The sequence below is a fragment of the Pelophylax lessonae genome (assembly GCF_965119305.1).
Source record: "Pelophylax lessonae genome assembly, chromosome: 3".
Taxonomy (NCBI): Eukaryota; Metazoa; Chordata; class Amphibia; order Anura; family Ranidae; genus Pelophylax; species Pelophylax lessonae.
The window spans coordinates 22,625,402-22,647,481 of NC_138770.1; the positions used below are offsets into that span (position 1 = coordinate 22,625,402).

Sequence of the window (22,080 nt, forward strand, 5' to 3'; positions counted from 1 at the left end):
TTCCTGTGTGGAATCCCGGGAATACAGAGGACGGGGACATCTCTCTGGTGGGTTTCTGTAGCTGGATGACTCCTCCATGGTGTCCTGGTACAGATCTTTGTGTTCTTTTAGAAACTCTGACTCCTCCATCACCCCATCCTCATCATCCTCCTCTTTTATCTCTTCTTTAACCTCAACTTTAGAATCTCTCAGGTTTCCACTCTGAATATATAATAAAAATGACATCAATGGTAACAATGCAGATAATGTACAGATCCTAATGATACTATCAGTGATTGTTCCTCATCTACCTGATGATGGTGAGGGATGGTGTGACCTTCCTGTGTGGAATCCCGGGAATACAGAGGACGGGGACATCTCTCTGGTGGGTTCCCATTACTGGATCCATCTGTAGGAAACACACACACTGACTGAATACATTGTTTCTATGTGTTTATCAGATGATGGGGGATCTAGGTGGAGCCTCCGTACTGCTCTCTCCTTTACAATAAAGTCTCCTCTTACCCGGTGATGTGAGGGGCGGCTGATTCTCCATCATGACGTCCTTGTAGAGATCCTTGTGTCCTTCTAAATACTCCCACTCCTCCATGGAGAAATAGACAGTGACATCCTGACACCTTATAGGAACCTGACACACACAATGATACAGTCACCATCCAGACACATCCCTTGTCTGTTACTGGATAATGTCCCAGAATTCCCAGCACCGCTCACCTCTCCTCGATGATCTCTCTGGTGACTTCTAGAATCTTCTTTGTATTCCTCTATTCTATCAGGGAGGGAGGTGGAGGCAATGTGATGGTCATATGATCTCCAGACTTCACAGGAGGAAAACTCTAGATCTGAACACAAATAGTAAAATCAAATGATATTCCCAGAATCCTCCTCACCTCACCATTCAGGTTTCCATTTCATTAAAGCCCCACCTCAGACTGAGGTATAATTTACCCACACAGGACCCCCACACTACGCAGAGTAAAAGCTTGTTGCAGGCATTCTGACATCATAACATACAACGCAGGACCAACAGACCCACTTTGCTAATGAGGATGCCAAGGGTCCGCCCACATCCTAAGAGCATGAGAAAAAAAAAGACAGAGGGAGGGACATTGGGGGGAGGAGCCGTGAGGTCAGTGTGATGTCATAGGACATATAGACTCAGGATGGAGGGACATTTAGATGGGGAGATTTGAGGGGCCCTCTATATGAGGATCCTGTGCAAACCAAATCATTGTTCCCGGGTGCCTCCCACTTCTCCTAAAATAAAGAGTGAACTTTGACCTTTCCCACACAGAAATCTGTCAGGATTCTGTGAAAGTAATCTCTCATGTGCGTGACGTGAGGTGACGTGTGGAGGAATGGAGTGTAAATAGCAGACAATTTCATCCAGAGCTACTAATGGTGGGGATGGATTTTGCTGCATGCTGGTGCCAACTTTCCACCCCCCAGGGTCACTGCAGGTGTGGAGAAAAGCTGTGTAAGAGGATATGGAGGAGAGATGAGGAGGAGATCCAGGAATCAGGATAAAGGTCAGGACAAGCAACAGATGAGGGCATCCAAGAGATGAAGCCGGGGTCACTACACAGAAAATCAATCCAAGGAAACAACAGGCAGGACGAGGAATAGCAAGAAGGAGCTCAGAGACAAATGAGAATATTGCTCAGCCAATGGGAGATTATCTCAGCATGACTTACATAATGAAGGAGATGAGGGGGAGGGGAGGAAGTCACTTAAGGCAGTAGTCCTCAACCCTGGCCTACAGGGCCCACTAACAGGCCAGATTTGCAAGTTAACTGAAATACATCCCAGGGGATATAATTTGCTGCTCAGTGATTGCAGTACTCTAGTCTGCATCTCCCCAAGGTAATACCTAAAATCTGGCCTGTTAGTGGGCCCTGTAGGCCAGGGTTGAGGACCACTGACTTAAGGTGACCATAGATACATGGAAATTCAGCTGGTTCAGCAGGGATCGGTCACATTTCCATCCATGTGTGGTCACTGCCGGAAAAAAGAGACTCGATCAGCGGCTGCAGCCAATAGCTTCATCACGGATCTGTGTATTCTGAGAGGAGCGCCCCTGGCGGAGGAGCGCCCCCATTGTTAGAATACAATAGTGCAGCGGGGAGGATTCCCCCATCCCCCTCCAATGTGTGGATGAGGGAATCGCTTCAGTTTTTTCACTTATCTCGCTGGCTGAACGATAAAACTGAACCATGTATGGCCAGCTTTGAAAGCAAGATATATTAATCATCAACTGATCCCCCTGAAGGGGTTAATCTATGTATTACCTCCTCTGCCACCAATTCCTGCATTGTCTTCTCTCTCCGTCCTACCAAATGGAATGTCCTGTCTGTAGCTGACATCACTTCCTGTCTGTATTCCATAGAGACTTCCTGTCTGTATTCCATAGAGACTTCCTGTCTGGATAGAAGTGAGATCACCACCTTGCTAAGCTCAGAGGAATTGCAGCTCTGAGAAACGTCTGGTAGTGTGAACACGGCCTTGTGCTGTGTGTGTATGTACTGTATATCCTTCCCCTTTCTCTCCTCCCTGAGTGTGTATGAAGAGGCGGAGCTCCTGCTGGAACAGCGGTCGGAGGAGGAAGCCGAGTCTAGGAGGGAGACTGACAGAAAGCACAGCAGACTTGCAGGAGTGAGCGAGGAGGATCCAGTTCCTTTGCCATCGGAGGTGAGGAGAGTGTGAAGGATGTTTGTGACTCTGGTAGCTGAAAAGCTGGGAGTCATATTGCTCTGGTGAGTGGGGAAGCACTACTAAGGGGGCGCCCTCACCATCACGTGTGTAAGAGGTGGAAGAAGGCGTGGCTACACTACAGCTGGCACAGTTTGGAGCACGGAGCACTTTCACACCTTATCAACTTTTCATTCATTTGTGGACTTTTTTTAGCAATATAAATTCATTGAAGTAGGTGCAAAGTGGAAGCAGTGGACTTGCAGATAACACTATATTGAGCACACAATATTGTATGATTACATGAATTTGCACAGATTTTTACTTTATTTATCATAGGAGCAAATATTATAAAGTTAAATAAATAGGTACAAAGTGGAAGCACTGGATCTGCAGGGAATAGCATCTTGAGCACAAAGCACTTTATGTTGTATATGAATTTTCACATGGTTCAGTTTACTTAGATAATTGATAAACACCATAAGATCAATGAAGTAGGCGTAAAGTGGAAGCAGTAGATCTGCAGAGAATATTATTTGGAGCCCCTAGCACTTTATATATGAATGTATCCACATATTTTAGTGTATTTGTGATAATTTATGTGCACACACAATAGGACAGCGCTGTGACACACAATGCTCTTCTAGTTGATAAAGGGAATACTTACCTTTGTTACAGCAGCAGTCCGGTAGAAGTTATTTTTGTAGGTATTTGAGTTGTTACACATAGCGCAGTTTTTTTTCCAGTTTATATTGGTGACATAATTGCCCAAATCTGGGGATCAGGAGCCATTTCCACCCTTTTTTCTCGGCTGGGGTTCTTTGTATCCATAAACCGGATGTTCTACTTGACTAAATCTGCAATCAATTTTACTGCAAAATCAAAGGGGCCAAAATGTCTCCCCTCGAGCAGTAATATATTTCTATCCCCCTTGGTGGGAGTGGAGATGACCCATCTGTAAGGATATACAGTACATACACACACAGCACAAGGCCGTGTTCACACTACGAGACGTTTCTCAGGGCAGCAGTTCCTCTGATCTCCACAAAGTGGTGATCTCACTTCTACCCAGACAGGAAGTCTCTATGGAATACAGACAGGAAGTGATGTCAGGAACAGACAGGAAGTTCCGGGTGAGAGGTGAGTCGGGAGGAAGCAGAGAGAAGACATTGGTGGAAGAGGCAGCAGTTGAGGTAATAAGATCTTATTGTCTATTTCCACCCAGTAACCCCCCCCCCCCCCCCCCCCGTAGTCACTGTGATGTATTTTATCTCCAGCAGATGATGATACACACGTATATAGTGTGATGATGATACACACATATATAGTGTGGAAACCTAGATGAACCCCTTCAGGGGGATCAATTGATGATTAATATATCTTGCTTCCAAAGCTGGCCATACATGGTTCAGTTTTATCGTTCAGCCAGCGGGATGAGAGACTAAAACTGATTCCCCCATCCACACATTGGAGGGGGATGGGGGAATCCTCCCCGCTGCACTATTGTATTCTGACAATGGGGGGCACTCCTCCGCTCTCAGAATACACAGAAAAAGAAAAGCGGTAGAGACAGGGAAGCAAAAGAATACAAGACAACAATCAGAGAAATAATGAAACCAAAAACCCAATAACCCACCCAGGTAAGGAAGGGTCCAACCACTTGCCACCAAAAAAATCTGAGAATGGTAATATCCTCGAAAAGTGGGGAACATCAATCTGCCACTGAGAGTAAAACATAAACTCATCAGCGGCAGATGAAGGCGCATTGTATCCACTTCAAAAAAGGAGGAAGAACCCCCCCCCCCCCCCCCCCGGTGGGACTTTAAAGGTCTTAAAGTGAAAGTGTTGAGAAGTAATTATATACTATAAAGGTGAAGGAAATTTATATAAAAAAGGTTTTTATTTAAAAAAAACAATCAAATGACAATAGAGAAAGAATACATGTTACAAAAAAGGAGAATACGGGTGACTGGCTAGCCCTAAAAATGACATCATCATATGGTTACAGTAGGAACTGAGAGTAAATATGTAGTTATACACTCATGTGACTATATAACCACTATACATAGGGTGTATATGAGTGTATAACTACATATTTACTCTCAGTTCCTACTGTAACTATATGATGATGTCGTTTTAGGGCTAGCCACCCGTATTCTCCTTTTTTTTTTTTTTGTAATATGTATTCTTTCTCTATTGTCATTTGATTGTTTTTGAAATAAATACCTTTTTTATATAAATTTCCTTCACCTATATAGTATATAATTACTTCTCAACACTTTCACTTTAAGACCTTTAAAGTCCCACCGGGGGGTTCTTCCTCCATTTTTGCTTTATATTAGGGATGTTGGTCTTGTCCCAAGTCTTCATATCTTCTCAGCCAGCCCCATTTCATCATTGTATCCACTTCGGTCCACCCACCTAGAGATATAATAGATAACTTTAAATAAACCGAGCACCATTCCTTATAACATGGAGGGAATAGGGCCTGAACAATTGTCGCCAAGCTGCTCCTTAACCCTTGTCAAGCAAGCGGACAGCAAAGGTTTCTTTGTTACCCGCCTGGAGCATCAAAGGAGCAACTGAACAGGGTCAGTCATAATATTCCGTAGAGTAATGTATCCAGTGAGTATAGTGGGTCTTAGAGTTCGCACCCCATCAAAGGGGAGAACCCTAGGAGCCACTATGGATAACATCCCAGCTTTATCTTAACAACAAATATGCCAAAGTATAACTAAGGGAAGAAAAACCTTAAAAACTTCAAGAAAAATTAGACTTTAAACTCATCAAACATTGGGGAATATAAATTCCAGGCCCCTCTTCCCACTCCCCCCATTGGAGGAGTTCCCCGGGAAACAAAGAGGTAAACTCATGCTAAAAGCTACACGAATTGTGGGGAGAGGAAAGCCGTCTGAAAGATCAGCTCAAGACAGTGCAAACAGGATCCAGTTGTCCCTAATCCAAATGACTTCCTCAGGGAGGTTGAGAGTCCCTTGACCTCTTTGGTTGTTGTTTCTGCCATACCAGAGTAAGTGGAATAGGTGGATAAGGCGTTTTGGCAAATGAGGGATCTCTGGTGGTGGAAGGAGGAGGAATCTCTTGGGTAGTCAGCCCCAGGTGTAGGAGCAGGTGTTCACCTTCAGAAAATGATGGGAAGTTGTGGGCCTTGTTCCAATACGAGATGTTTAGGTGAAATGGAAAGCACCATCTGTATGTTATGTCCTTTTGAGCCAGAACTTGAAAGAGGGGTTCCAGAGAGTGATGTCTTTGTGCAGTAAAGGGGGAGAGGTCCACAAAGACGTGGAGCCGATGTCATTGAATAGTGAGCCCATCTGAATTCCTGGACAATTTCATCACCTCTTCCTTGACAGAGTCAAAGTGGGGTTTAACTCTAATGTCTCTCGGTAGACCATTAGATCGCATTGGTTGCAAGGCTTTGTGCACTCTGTCCAATTCCAAATGGTGTTCTGGGATGTCTGGGATTAAGTCCTTGATGAAGGGAAGAATTGCATGGTTAACTTCTTTCACTGATTCAGGTAGTCCTCTGAGTCTGAAGTTGTATTGTCTTGAACGGTTTTCAAGGTCATCTATTTTGAACAATGCAGTTTCCAACTGATCCTGGATATCCTGTATTCTGGAAGTGTTTTGGGTAATTCTGGCTACAGATTGATCAGCCTTCTTTTCCATGACTTCCAAATTCTGCAGTTCAGCATGGATAGAGGAGGTGATCTGTGCAGCTGTTTGGGCCAGACCCATGGACAGCATTGTGAAAAAAGCGGCTATCATGGAAGGGAAATCAGTATGGATGATATGGGGATTGTAGGCCCCCTTCTCACATGCATCTGGGGTGGCCAGAAAGTCACTCATGGGTGTGAGGATAAGGTCTTCACATGTCCTACCAATCAGTGATTCAGTAGATGCTGGGGAAGGAGCAGAATGGGGCTTATTACTCACTGTAACATGTATTATAGTAGGTATTGCAGGGTTTGAGGCATCTTGGTCAGCTGCAGACTCCTCTGTATCACAGTCTGTACTTCGTGTGGTAGCGGCCGCCATCTTGGATAGACCGACCTGCCACAGGATGTGGTCAAGCTGACTGGATAGGTTCCTCCTCGCAAAGCCTCTGGACATCAGATTATTCCCTGGGTGTTCCCAGGTTGATTTCTGGTGGAGCGGGACAGGAACGAGTGCTCTGAAGGCTGTGGCAGGGATCAGAAGACCAGAACGATGCGGAGCTCCAAAGCTAAGCGGCCATCTTGGAGTCCTCCGCGCATGTGCCTCTTCTCCATATCCTCTTACACAGCTTTTCTCCACAGCTGCAGTGACCCTGGGGGGATGGAAACTTGGCACTAGCATGCAGCAAAACCCATCCCGTCCATTAGGGGCTCTGGAGAAAATTGTCTGCTATTTACGCTGTTCCTCTGCACGTCACCTGACCACATGAGAGCTTACTTTCACAGATTCCTGACAGATTTCTGTGTGGTAAATATCAAAGTTCACTCTTCAGTTTAGGAGAGGTAGGACGCACCCAGGAACAATGATTTGGTTTGCACGGGAGCCTCATATAGAGGGCCTCTCAAATCTCCCTATGTAAATGTCCCTCCATCCAGAGTCTATATGTCCTATCACATCACACACAGCTCCTCTTACAACTGTCCCTCCTTTCAGAGTCAGAGAATCCTATGACATCACACTGACCTCACAGCTTCTCCTAATGTCCCACCAACTGCCTTTTTTTCTGATGTGGGCGGACCCCTGGCATCCTCACTTGCAAAGTGGGACTGTTAGTCCTGCGTTGTATGTAATGATGTCAGAATGCCTGCAACAAGCTTTGAACCTGCATAGTGTGGGGATCCTGTGTGGGTAAACTATACCTCAGTCTTAAGTGGGGCTTTATTATAATGGAGACCTGAATGGTGAGGTGAGGAGGATTCTGGGAATATCACTTGATTTTACTATTTGTGTTCAGATCTAGAGTTTTCCTCCTGTGAAGTCTGGAGATCATATGACCATCACATTGCCTCCACCTCCCTCCCTGATGGAATAGAGAAATAAAAAGAAGATTCAAGAAGTCACCAGAGAGATCATGGAGGAGAGGTGAGTGGTGCTGGGAATTCTGGGACATTATCCAGTAACAGACAAGGGATGTGTCTGGATGGTGACTGTATCATTGTGTGTGTCAGGTTCCTATAAGGTGTCAGGATGTCACTGTCTATTTCTCCATGGAGGAGAGGGAGTGTAACGGACCGTTTCAGCAGACAAGGGGTTAAAATCCGTTTAGTAGATATGCCCCTTTCTGCTAGACAGGCACAGCTACTTGCAGGAACACCATACTCCCGAACTGGGTACAAAATAGCACTCCAACCTGGAACCTCACGAATAGCTGCTAGCAGATGAACAGGAAAAGCATACATCAGCTTACATTCCTAGCAATCAGTCTCGTACAGCATACAGTGAATCCCCCCAAGCACGAGACAAGGCTCCGTGTGAAGTTCAAGCAGTGGACTGTTTATTAAATCCCCACAAACACATTATATACACTATCAGGTAATGTGAGTCTCATTGCATTAGCATATGCAGATAGATTTGTAAACAGGCACAAAATAACACTAAACTAATTATCTAGCCACCTGGCCGGAACAATGCAAGGTCATTAGCATGGAACAGGAATACTTAGCACACCCGACAATAGGTGTGGCAAAGCCACCTCATGCCAAAAGCAACATTTACATAACTTCTAAAATATGCATCACATTCAAATAAAACTTACATTTTCAGAATCAGCATACTTCAAATGCAAACATAACCAAAAATCATAGAAATCCCTCCAGGCGTTAAAAAGTTAGACGTAAGTCCTTTTCTGACCGACCGCAGGCACATTTTCATGCCCAAATACAGTCTTAAATGGGTAAAAGCCCCTAGGTCCATAGTCATATTGCAGCAGGCGGGCAACCAGGCTCCTCCAATGCAATGTGGCGAGACTGGTCTCGTCACATCTCTCCCCCTTTCCAAAAAGACTAACAGGGTACCTGACCTTCTGCCGGTCAGTGCCCTTGTTAGTCCAGCAGCCCACCCACAAAACAGAAACAGCAGTACAGCCCACCCAAAAGAACTGGCTACTACACCTGGGTAGAAGAGAAATTTGTCCATGTCCAGGTGCCTCACCTTGGCTGTGTGGGAGACTGGCAGACTGCCTTGGTGGGTTGCTGAGTGGGCAGAGACCAGCGGTACTCTGCCCTGGTGCCAGCACTACCACAGAAGTAGCCTGGTTGGAGACGGGTTGTTGGAGGGGGAGACCGACTGTCTCCCCTTTGGCTAAACAGCCCTGTTGCTGGGGGTCAGGACCGACTGTCCCTACCCCCTGTGCTGTGAGTGCAGAGACCACGGTCCCATCTGCACTGTTGGGGGGCTTACTGTCTCCCCCTGGTATGTTAAGCTGCTGCTGTGGGATGGAGACTGGGCTCCCAATTCCCAATAGCTCAATCTGCCACAGGGGGACAGGACCAACTGTGTCTGCCCCCTGTAACTCAATCTGCCGCTGAGGGATGGAGACTGCGCTCCCAATTCCCTGGATATCACTCTGCCAATGGGGAGAGGGGGTAACAAGCTCCTCTCCCAAATATACTTCCAGCCCCTGGGGAGGGAGACCGACTGTCTCTGCTCCCAATACAGTGTCCTGTTGCTGGGGAAAGGAGACTGGGCTCTCTATTCCCTGTAGGATACTCTGCCGCTGGGGCATGGAGACTGGGCTCCCAATTCCCGGCACATCACACTGCCGCTGGGGAATGGAGACTGGGCTCCCAATTCCCAAAAAATCATGCTGCCGCTGGGGAGGGAGGACACTGCTCTCCTCTCCCTGCACTTCACACTGCCTTCCTGGCATATCACTCTGCTGCTGGGGGGCAGGAACAACTACCTCTGCCCCCTGTAACTCAGCCAGCCGCTGGGGAGGGAGGACGCTGCTCTCCTCTCCCTGCACTTTACACTGCCGCTGGGGAATGGAGACTGGGCTCCCAATTCCCTGCAGGACCGGTGGAGAGACCTCGGTCCCATCTCTACCGGCCACCTGGGGTTCTTCCCAGTAAAACTTTACCACCTCGTCCCCTCTGAATGGGTCTGGCTCTGGGTCTGTCCTGCTTCTCTCCTGCTGAGCCTTCTCATAGTATTGGAACAGCTGCTGGTAGCCCTGTTCTAGCTCCATCTCCCGGGTCACCAGGTGGACCAGGTCTTGCTCAATTTCGTGAGCGTCGTCCCAGTCATACCTGCTCTCCCTCCACTCCAAGAGATCATTGAACCGGGCTTGTGTAGGGCTTCCAAATTCCAGCTCTGAAAAAGACTCCCATAACAAGCCAGGACCATCAAACTCCTCTCCCTCTGGCTTGTCATGCTCGGCTGTCCAGGGCAGGTACTGTGAAACACACCACCACAGCGCCTGGTAGGCATCCTCCAGCCACATCTCCTGCCATACCCGGAGCTCCAATTCTTTTACCCATTCCTCCCGGGGCTGCTCCCCCAGGAAGGGCATCCGCAGGGCTACTCGCTTCTGCAACCGCTGGTCTTCCTTGGGGAGTCTCTCACCCCGCTGGTACTCCACAATGCCCAGTGCCTGGTACCAGATGCCTTTACGGACTGCATCTCGGTCATCCATGGCACCCTCATCGAACTCCACTGCTGGTTCCATGCTGGTGCTGTCAGGGTCGCTGTACTGGGACATGCGTTGCCCTCAATTGTAAAATCCAGAGCAATGGTGTCTCCTGTAGCTGTCCTTCTGGCCGTAGGAACGATCTCGCCGCTTGCCACCAAATGTAACGGACCGTTTCAGCAGACAAGGGGTTAAAATCCGTTTAGTAGATATGCCCCTTTCTGCTAGACAGGCACAGCTACTTGCAGGAACACCATACTCCCGAACTGGGTACAAAATAGCACTCCAACCTGGAACCTCACGAATAGCTGCTAGCAGATGAACAGGAAAAGCATACATCAGCTTACACTCCTGGCAATCAGTCTCGTACAGCATACAGTGAATCCCCCCAAGCACGAGACAAGGCTCCGTGTGAAGTTCAAGCAGTGGACTGTTTATTAAATCCCCACAAACACATTATATACACTATCAGGTAATGTGAGTCTCATTGCATTAGCATATGCAGATAGATTTGTAAACAGGCACAAAATAACACTAAACTAATTATCTAGCCACCTGGCCAGAACAATGCAAGGTCATTAGCATGGAACAGGAATACTTAGCACACCCGACAATAGGTGTGGCAAAGCCACCTCATGCCAAAAGCAACATTTACATAACTTCTAAAATATGCATCACATTCAAATAAAACTTACATTTTCAGAATCAGCATACTTCAAATGCAAACATAACCAAAAATCATAGAAATCCCTCCAGGCGTTAAAAAGTTAGACGTAAGTCCTTTTCTGACCGACCGCAGGCACATTTTCATGCCCAAATACAGTCTTAAATGGGTAAAAGCCCCTAGGTCCATAGTCATATTGCAGCAGGCGGGCAACCAGGCTCCTCCAATGCAATGTGGCGAGACTGGTCTCGTCACAGGGAGTATTTAGAAGGACACAAGGATCTCTACAAGGACGTCATGATGGAGAATCAGCCGCCCCTCACATCACCGGGTAAGAGGAGACTTTATTGTAAAGGAGAGAGCAGTACGGAGGATCCACCTAGATCCCCCATCATCTGATAAACACATAGAAACAATGTATTCAGTCAGTGTGTTTGTTTCCTACAGATGGATCCAGTAATGGGAACCCACCAGAGAGATGTCCCCGTCCTCTGTATTCCCGGGATTCCACACAGGAAGGTCACACCCTCACCATCATCAGGTAGATGAGGAACAATCACTGATAGTATCATTAGGATCTGTACATTATCTGCATTGTTACCATTGATGTCATTTTTATTATATATTCAGAGTGGAAACCTGAGAGATTCTAAAGTTGAGGTTAAAGAAGAGATAAAAGAGGAGGATGATGAGGATGGGGTGATGGAGGAGTCAGAGTTTCTAAAGGAACACAAAGATCTGTACCAGGACACCATGGTGGAGTCATCCAGCTACAGAAACCCACCAGAGAGATGTCCCTGTCCTCTGTATTCCCGGGATTCCACACAGGAAGGTCACACCATCCCTCACCATCATCAGGTAGATGAGGGACAATTATTGGTAGTTCTTATTTATACACAGCATGTTTGTTACAATGAATGTTTTATTATATATTCAGAGTGGAAACCTCGGGGATGATAATATTGATGTTAAAGAAGAGTATAAAGAGGAGGATGAGGAGTATCGAGTGATGGAGGAGTTTTCAGAAGGACACAAGGATATGATGGAGCCACCTAATACCAGGAACCCACCAGAGAGATGTCCCCGTCCTCTGTATTCCTGGGATTCCACACAGGAACATCACACCATCTCTCAATGTTACAAGGTTGGTGGGGCGGAGGTTATAAAAAACAGACTCATGGAGAGAATATGTGGATTTGTTATGTTATATTACAATAATAAGTCTTATATTTTACAGATGATATTTTTTCTCGCTTTGATTTAGAGTGGAGATCCAATCGATATAGAATTTGAGGGTAAAGCAGAAGAAGAAGAGAGGTATGTGAGGGATGATCAGCAGTCTATGGAGGAGGATGGAATAACGGGGACATTTATAGAGGAGGACACTCCTACAGAGATCAGCACAGGTGGGTCATTAACACTAAATACATTCCTCCACCCATACTGATCACTGATTGGTCCAGAGTAGGGTGGGGACAGCGTGATATCAGCCTGAGGGAGGAGTCAATAACCTATGATGGTGGTCTTCATCTTGGTTGTTCTCCCCCCATCCCCACTCTCTGACCTCTGGTGGGGCTCAGCCCCGCTGTTATTCATGACTAAATCATGGACTAAATAAGGAAGTGCAGTACTTCTTGTGTTGGGAAGATGGCAATGAGTGATAGAGGGGGTGGGGACACTCGTCCTATAATCCCCTCATCACTGTCACTCCTATTAAAGACAGTTCTCATTGTTTCCTCACTCTCTGACTAAGGTCCATGAATAAAGAAATAAACTGGTAGGAGATTCAGAGGACCCATTTACTAGTTACCTTGAGGTTGGAATTGTAAGATCCTCAGAGAAAGGGGTGGACTGACAACTCATGGGGCCCCCGGGCAATAGGAGTTAATCGGGCCCCGTGTCCACACTCAAGCCACACCTACACAAAGCCCCACCTACATATGCATAAAGGGGACATTTAAATATCTACCACAGCATAGCCTGCATGGAAGTTCCCGGCTTCTTTCTATAGAATCCGCTGGGCACTTCCAGGTTTAGAGGTGGCTTCCATGTGGCAGCCATATTTGTGATGCAACCAGAGGTGTTTTAAGAAAGCAGTAGACCTGTGTGTGAGATCATAATTTGAGCCCTAAGAGTAGGGAGAAAGGGGGGGGGGGGTCAGAGAGGGAGGTGAGAGAAAGAGGAGAGGTGAGAGACAGAGGGGAGGATGAGAGAGAGAGGGGGTGAGGGAGACAGAGGGGAGGATAAGAAACAGAGTAGGGTGAGAGGGAGAGGTGAGAGGCAGGGGGGGGTGAGAGAGAGGGGGATACAGAGGAGTGGGAGAGGGGAGTGAGAGAGAGAGGGGGTGGGAGACAGAGGGGGCTGAGAGAGAGGGGAGAAGCAGAAGAGGTGTGAGAGACGGGGGGATGAGAGAGGGAGGGAGAGAGAGGGAATGGGGGGGTGAGGGAGGGGGGACCCTATCACCACTATCAGTTTGTGGCACTACCCTTTGGCCTCGCCTCCGCTCCCTGGGTTTTCACAATGGTGTTGGCTCCTGTCCTGGCGCTGTGACGGCAGCGGGGGGTATCGGTCCTGGGTTACCTGGACGATATAATTCTCTGTGCAGAGTCCCCTGCGGTGTTGACAGCGAATTTGGGAGTCACCATGAGAACTCCCCCCCCATACTACACCAGGAGACCCCCCTTCCCTCAAAAATATACCAGGATAATGTTCTACAACTTTCAGACACCTATAATGTACCCATCAGCAGGGTCCTCTGATCACTATATCAGCCTGGTAAAAGAGTCAGTGTCCAGTCATGTCACACAGTCAGGGACTCCTCTCACCTTCCTTCCAGCTCAATCACCAGCTGCATGTATTAAGGAAAGATCATAGCCTGGGACCCCGACCCGCTTCGCTACTACTGCACAGGTGAGCTACTTCCAGCATCAGATCGGGTGCTGCCAGGGCCATTGTTAAAAATCATGGGACCCTATACAGCCTACCTGATGCCCCCCCCCCCTCAACCTCACCCCTGGTCCCACTCCTGTCCCTGCCTCAAAGGAAAATGCAACTTTGTCTGCGAGTGTATGCAGTCGAAGGGGGAAGCAGGTACATATACAAGTGTAAATGAGGCCTACAGCTACAGAACTGCATACGCAATACAGGGTTCAGAGTGCAGGGTAGAGGACTGTGCTATGTACAAAGCGCACGTGTGCATATCTTACGGATCACCCCCCCCCCCCCCAACAGAGCTCTCCCCGTATATTACCCCCAGTACAGATCTCTTCTCTACTCCCTGTCCAGTGCCTCTCTGCTCCTTTTCCAGTAAAGACCTCCCTTCCCTGTCTAGGACACAGCGCTCCTCTGCCCCACAGAAAAGAATGGACTGTAACTTACAGGAGGTCAGGCTGCCGGCGCCGGCTTCTTCTGATGCTGCAGGCTCGAGGATTGAGCCGTGTGCCCCGCCCCTCCTCTGTTAAATATGCAGAGAGAGCAGGGAGGGTTTTGAGTGTGCCGCTGGGATCGCTGTCACTTATAAAACACAAAAGCTGGGCTTCTGTGTTTTATAAATGACTATAGTGAGTGGCAATGCAAGGGGCCAGGGCTGAAGATTCCAGCTGAAAAAAAAAAACTTTATTAGTGCATTAAAAAACTTGAAGCTGCCAGCTGGCCAGGCCCCCTGCATCGCCACCCCTGGGTCCAGCCACTGCCTCCTCAGCTCCTCTCACTGGCAGTCCCCTGCTTTCGGTGACACACGTGCAGCCTCTCATGGGGCCCCCTACTGACTCCGTGCCCTTGGACCAGGGCCGAAGTGCCCGACAGGTCAGTCCGCCCCTGCTCAGAGACAAAGCTGCCTGATGTGGGCGGAGTCCTGGTTTAGGGGAACCAATCTGCTCATGTCTAGTAATAATCTTTGTATTTCTATTTTAGTACATGGACGGGAGATGAGGAAAACCTCAGAGGATTGTCTCACTTTGTCTCCAGACTGTAAAGTAGAAGATGAAGACATCACACAGTATAATCCAGGAGAAAACCTGGCTACCTCAAATCTCCATCCGGTACCACACAGTGTAGATGGACCATCGTATTGCTCTTATCCTGAGGAACCTCAGACTGTGAGGGACGGTGCCGGACCATCGTATTCCTCTTATCCCGAGGAACCTCAGACTGTGAGGGATGGTGCCGGACCATCGTATTCCTCTTATTCTGAGGAACCTCAGACTGTGAGGGATGGTGCCGTCCTTCCAACAGATAAGAGGTTTTCCTGTACTGAGTGCGAGAAGTGTTTTAGTTTTAAGTCCTATCTTAATAGACATGAAAGATCTCACACAGGGGAGAAGCCATATTGCTGTCCTGAGTGTGGGAAATGTTTTTCACAGAAGTCCTTCTATCACAGACATCAGAGATCTCACACAGGAGAGAAGCCGTATTGCTGTCCTGAGTGCAGGAAATGTTTTTCACAGAAGTCTGATCTTTACAGACATCGGAGATCTCACACTGGTGAGAAGCCACACTCCTGTCCTGAGTGTGGGAAATGTTTTTATCAGAAGTCTGATCTTTACACACATCAGAGATCTCACACGGGAGAGAAGCTGTTTTCCTGTCCTGAGTGCAGGAAGTGTTTTTCACGGAAGTCCTATCTTTACAAACATCAGAGATCTCACACAGGGGAGAAGCCGTATTTCTGTCCTGAGTGCAGGAAATGTTTTTCACAGAAGTCCACTCTTTGCACACATCAGAGATCTCACACAGGGGAGAAGCCGTATTCCTGTCCTGATTGCGGGAAATGGTTTTCATACAAGTCCGGTCTTTACACACATCAGAGATCTCACACAGGTGAGAAGCCGTATTCCTGTCCTGAGTGTGGGAAATGTTTTGTAACCAAAACAATTCTTGTTAGCCATCAGAGATCTCACACAGGGGAGAAGCCATATTTCTGCCCTGAGTGCGAGAAATGTTTTTCACAGATATCCAGTCTTTCCAGACATCAGAGATCTCACACAGGGGAAATGCCACTTTCCTGTCCTGAGTGCGGGAAATGTTTTTCAACAAAAACAAATCTTGTTAGCCATCAGAGATCTCACACAGGGGAGAAGCCATATTTCTGCTCTGAGTGCGAGAAATGTTTTTCACAGACATCCAGTCTTTCCAGACATCAGAGATTGCACACGGGGGAGAAGCCGTATTCCTGTCCTGAGTGTGGGAAATGTTTTTCTGATAAGTCCCATCTTTACAGACATCAGAGATCTCACAAGGAAAAGAAGCCGTACTCCTGTCCTGAGTGCGGTAAATGGTTTTCACAGAAGTCCAGTCTTTACAAACATCAGAGATCTCACACGGGGGAGAAGCCGTCTTCCTGTCCTGAGTGAGGGAATTGTTCCTCACTGAAGTCCTGTCTTCCTGTACATCGGGGATCCCACACAACCCTCGAGGTGTATTAGTGCCTTGAGTGTGGGAAATGTCTTATATATGAATGTTGGTGGACATGTGGGGAAGAAGCACACCCTGATATACACCTCAGATATACTCCATGGCTGATCTTCATCATGTAAGAAACACTTCATAAGGAGATCAGAGATCACCAAAGACATGGATGAAGTGTTGGCCATTTATAGCAGAAGAAAAATAAAAATTGAGTCATTACCTTTCATTGGCTGAGTACATTTTGTGGTGGAAGATTTCACAAACACTTAAAGGTCTATTTTTAAAATGATTTGTGGACAAATGTGAGAAGCTTTCACCCAGTCTTGACAAATGTTGGTTATATTTTACTTTGTACACTACTTTCCTATGACCTTTTGCTCCATGTAGTGTCCATAGTGCAGTATTGCACTATTCTTTCTGATTGAGGTATTTCAGGAAAAATGCCATATTATGGCCACTAGATGGATCTGATGTTCATAGGAAATCACCGTTCGCTGTGTTCCTTCAGACTATCAATGCTGGGTCGGATCGCAGTCTTAAAAGTGTTTATAATTCCCAAACTGTTGTATGTTTTTAGGACCCTTCCTATTCCGCTACCTACCACCTTTTTCCATAATCTTCAAAGACAATTAGTCCAATATGTCTGGAATCTAAACATCCTAGATGTGCCTCACATTTACTATTACCCCCATCTATTAGAGGTGGAGCAGGTCTCCCTCACCTGTACTCTTATTATCAGGCTGTGCTTCCTGACCAAATGTATTACTGGTGGCATCCTACCAGGGAAAAAGTTTGGGCTATGATGGAACCCCAACTGTTCCATCCGCTCTCTCCACAAACTTCTCTGCTTCTGAAAACTGTATACCAATGACACTCAATATCAAACCACCCATGTAGCCAATCCTTCCTGGAGGCATGTTCTTTATTAGCTTCTAAGACCACAGAATTAAGATCAATTTCTCTTCCCCTTGACACTCTCAATGGTATGATCCCCTATTTAAATAGAGCTCCTTGGAAACAAAGTGGGATCCCCAATTTGCAAGATATCCATGATGTTGATACATTAGCACCCTTCCAAACCCTACAGAACGGATTTGCCTTACCCCATTCAGAACTTTTCACCTATACGAGGATTTGTCACGGCTTAAACTGTTCGTTACCCCAACACATCATATTCCTGGTATGGAGAAGTTTCCTGTTCTCTCCTCCACCCCCCCCCCCCCCGATATGTGCCTGCTGTACCATGTAATGGTATGAATTAGTCTCCTGTTCTCTCCTCCTCCCATCCCCCCTGATTGATATGTGTCTGCTGTACCATGTACTGGTATGAAGACGTCTCCTGTTCTCTCCTCCTCCCATCCCCCCTGATATGTGTCTGCTGTACCATGTACTGGTATGAAGACGTCTCCTGTTCTCTCCTCCTCCCATCCCCCCTGATATGTGTCTGCTGTACCATGTACTGGTATGAAGACGTCTCCTGTTCTCTCCTCCCCCATCCCCCCTGATATGTGCCTGCTGTACCATGTAATGGTATGAAGAAGTCTCCTGTTCTCTTTGTTTTGCTTCCTTTGTGTGAAATCCCTGGTGATCCTGCCAGTCCCTCTGCTTTCCTATTAAAAACTGACCACACTAAGCAGGAAAGCACACCATGGTCAGTTCTCTAGCTATGCTTGGAACTTTGCCTGCTCTCCTCCATTGATCAGACTTGTCCTGACACCCCCCCCCCTGCACAGCCATTCACTGGCAAGCTCAGTGTGCTGCTGTTTCTCCTCCCCCAGCTCTTATGCAGCTGAGAACAGAGGGAATGTGATCATTTAAAAAAAAAGGGGGGAAAAAAGGTATTTTTAATTTTTTTTATATCTATCCAAAAATGTTTTGCCTTTTTATTTCTAATTTAAACTGAATGGGTTGTTTTACAAGCTGATTGTTTACAATCACTTTAAGAGCCAACAAAATCCCCCCTAAAAGTTTCCTCCCATTCCCGTTTTACAATTTTTTGCTGCCCTCAAATACCTGGGTAAAGGAATCTCCCACTAACCTAAAATTCCTACTTAAGACATCTTTCTTAAACAAATGGGAAATAATCATCAGCCAACGCATTCCTGATCAAGAATGGTAAAAGTCCTTTCTTTTTACAGCTAAAGCATCGGATTGTGCCAACCATTGGGAGTCCTATCTGTGATGACTTCATCATTGGTATCTAACACCTATAACACTCTCCAAATTCTACCCGACTTATTCCCCCCCCAATATTGGCGTCAATGTGGCGACTGGCTCACTGTTACACATTATGTGGACCTGCAAATTACCTAAATCTTATTGGAACAAGATCTTTTCCCTGATCTCCGGGATCACTGATAGACCGATTAGCCCTGACCCTAAAACTGCCCTTCTTCATGTGGGCATTGAAATCTTCCCTACCAAATCTAGGAATATTATTTGTCCATTTACTCCAGACCACAAAACTCAATATTACCAGATTGTGGATAACCTCCAAGGTCCTTTCTTTTACTGAGACGATCAACGACCTATATGATCAATGTGATATGGAAAAGAGGTTTGCTCTTCGGAGCTTTAGTTAGGATAAATTTCTATATTCTTGGTCTTTATATATGCACAATCCTAAATGTACAGTTACATTCTGATAGCTCAAACAAAATGGAGAATGGTATACAAATTCTGTCTGGACTGGTTCCGGAGTTCTTCCAGTTGTTGTTATAACTCTACCCTTATCCCTGCCTACCCCCCTCCACATGCCTACCCCCCTCCTCATGCCTATCCCCCTCCTCATACCCTATTCTTATGCTCCTCCTTCCTTCGACTTCATGCTCTTTATAGAAATATGACATAGTCTAGGTTTTGTTTTTCTTTCCACCCACTATTGAACCTTACCCATGTATTATATCACTCTTACACACTTGTCATGTGCTATTTGGTATCATGTGACCTTGTATGTTTCGTCTACATTGTGTAAGCTCTCAAATATTTAATAAAAATCATTTGAACTTTAAGTGTCATCTATGAGCAAAGTTCGTCGTCATTGCACAGACACACAATTCTTTCTGTCCAATACATTTTTTTATTGTAATTTTACTTTTAACAAGAATCATAGAATCAGGAAATAGTAAAGGAAGAAATCCAATTGGTCAGGAAAATGACGTGTCTGGAATGTGGAGGCGGAGTCGGTAATAATTTTTGTACAATACACGTGTTACATTATTATAACAAAGTATTGTAGAAAAGTTCACACCATAGAAAATGGGGGAAAGGAGAAAATAAACCCGGATATGAAGGTGACATTTGTGTACGAGGAACATCTTAACAATTACCACCATTTTATTCTCCAGGGCCTCTGCTTTCAGAAAATATATGTTTGGGGGTTTTATATAATCTTCAGGCCCAAAATCTGCATTTTACCATGTGTGCAAAAATAATGCAAACACAGCTCTGGCAGTGAAAGGGTTAATGTGAGCTAGATGGGATCACTCTGCTTGGGTCACATTAGAGCTCCCCCTAGCTGCAGCCTGGTAATAACATTGCTAGGAGGTCTATTCATTTATCTGCTACATACTTCCCATCTTTATATAAACGTCTCCTGACATTTAGGGGTTTATTCATAGAAAATGCAAAGCAGTTAGCCTGGGGATTCCTTCTCTCTGAATGGGGGTAAAACATAAAGGACATTAGGCTTCCTGCTGGTTGGATGTTTTCCATTGGTTTAATATTGAAAATACCAACATTGGGCCACTAAATGGTGCTATCTCCTGTAATAGTTCTTGCCATTTGTGGTTAACTTATGTCTTTCATTTTCTACTGTACTTATAAATTGTTGGGTTGGAGTTGGGGGTTGGGTGATTATTGTTCATCATGTTTGGACATTACTTGGGGCATCCCCCAGGGGACAGTATTGGGCCCTAAATTGTATATTCTTTATATCAATGATTTATGTATGGTGTCAAAAGTATTGAAGATGGTGTTATTTGCTGATGATGTGAATATTTTATGTCTAGGCCGTGATTTACATCTCTAATACAGGTTATTAATATAGAAATGAGGAAATTGAAATTATGGTTTGATAGAAATAAATTATCATTAAATCTGAATAAAACATCTTCTGGGAACTGGGAAAATTAACACATAAATAGATATTCAGATGGAAGGGTTAATATAGAAAGAGTTATTTATCCACTTTCAGACCAGAAGATTTTCCCCCTTAATGACCAGGCCTTATTTTGCGATTCAGCACTGCGTTACTTTAACTGACAATTGCGCGGTCGTGCGACGCTGTACCCAAATAAAATTGATGTTCTTTTTTCCCACAAATAGAGATTTCTTTTGGTGGTATTTGATCACCTCTGCAATTTTTATTTTTTGCGCTATAAACAAAAAAAGAGCGACAATTTTGAAATAAAAGAAAAAACAATATTTTTCACATTCCGATATATAACATTTTCCCCAAAAAAATTAAAAATCAAAATTTTTTAACATTTTAGGCTAATTTGTTTTTTGCTGCATATTTTTGGTACAAAAAAATCGCAATAAGCGTTTGCACAAAAGTTATCGCGTCTACTAATACTGGGAAAAATGTATGTCATTTTTTTTTATTTTTTACTAGTAATGGCGGCGATCTGCGATTTTTTGCAGGACTGCGACATTGCTGCAGACAGATTGGATCCCTAACTGACATTTTTGACACTTTTGGGGGGATCAGTGACATTACTGCAGTAATCAGTGCTAAAAATGTGCACTGTTACTGTACTAATGACACTGACAGGGAAGGGGTTAACATTGTGGGTGATCAAGGGGTTAAATGTAAGCCTAGGGGAGTTATTCTAACTGTGGGGGGGGTTGGGCTTGTGAGATGATCACAGAGACCTGTGATCCTATATAGAAGGCTCACATATCCTCTGTGATCATCCGAGGGAGAAGGACGGACGGCTGTGTTTACATCAGCCGACTGTCCTTCTCTGTCAGCGATCGTCAGTGTCAGGTGGCAATCAGAGCCGTCTGACACACGCATCAGCTTCCCCACTGATGAGCGGGAGCGTGCTGCCAGCGGCGCGCGCTCGCCCCCTAGCCTCCTGAGAGCGAGCAACGTAATACTACGTCAGTTTGCCCATGAGCAGCTGCCTGCCGCAGTAAATCTGTGGTGGGCGGTTGTCAAGTGGTTAAATAAAATTTCTCGGGATGATAATATATGATGAAATCTGTTGGAAATCACATACTAAGCGTGTGCAATCCAAAGTATCCAAACTATTTCCATTGATCGGAGTGCAGACTATTTCCATTGATCGGAGTACAGAATACAGAATGTTTCCATTGATCGGAATACAGAATATTTCCATTGATCGGAATACAGACTATTTCCATTGATCGGAATACAGACTATTTCCATTGATCGGAATACAGAATGTTTCCATTGATCGGAATACAGAATATTTCCATTGATCGGAATACAGAATATTTCCATTGATCGGAATACAGACTATTTCCATTGATCGGAATACAGACTATTTCCATTGATCGGAATACAGAATGTTTCCATTGATCGGAATACAGAATATTTCCATTGATCGGAATACAGACTATTTCCATTGATCGGAATACAGACTATTTCCATTGATCGGAATACAGACTATTTCCATTGATCGGAGTACAGACTATTTCCATTGATTGGAGT

General features: G+C 45.6%; 2 protein-coding genes and 1 pseudogene across 3 annotated transcripts in view; all 3 read right to left on the reverse strand.

Moving 5' to 3' along the window:
• Positions 1-22,080, reverse strand: part of LOC309550245 (uncharacterized protein) — a gene marked incomplete at its 3' end in the record, with an annotated part of 2,091,994 nt that overhangs the window by 2,046,805 nt on the left and 23,109 nt on the right.
• The window catches only part of LOC309550782 (uncharacterized protein), a 197,420-nt gene that overhangs the window by 152,550 nt on the left and 22,790 nt on the right, over positions 1-22,080 (reverse strand). The gene's annotated exons all lie outside the window — the stretch shown is intronic.
• Positions 1-22,080, reverse strand: part of LOC309549769 — a 54,695-nt pseudogene that overhangs the window by 10,790 nt on the left and 21,825 nt on the right. The gene's annotated exons all lie outside the window — the stretch shown is intronic.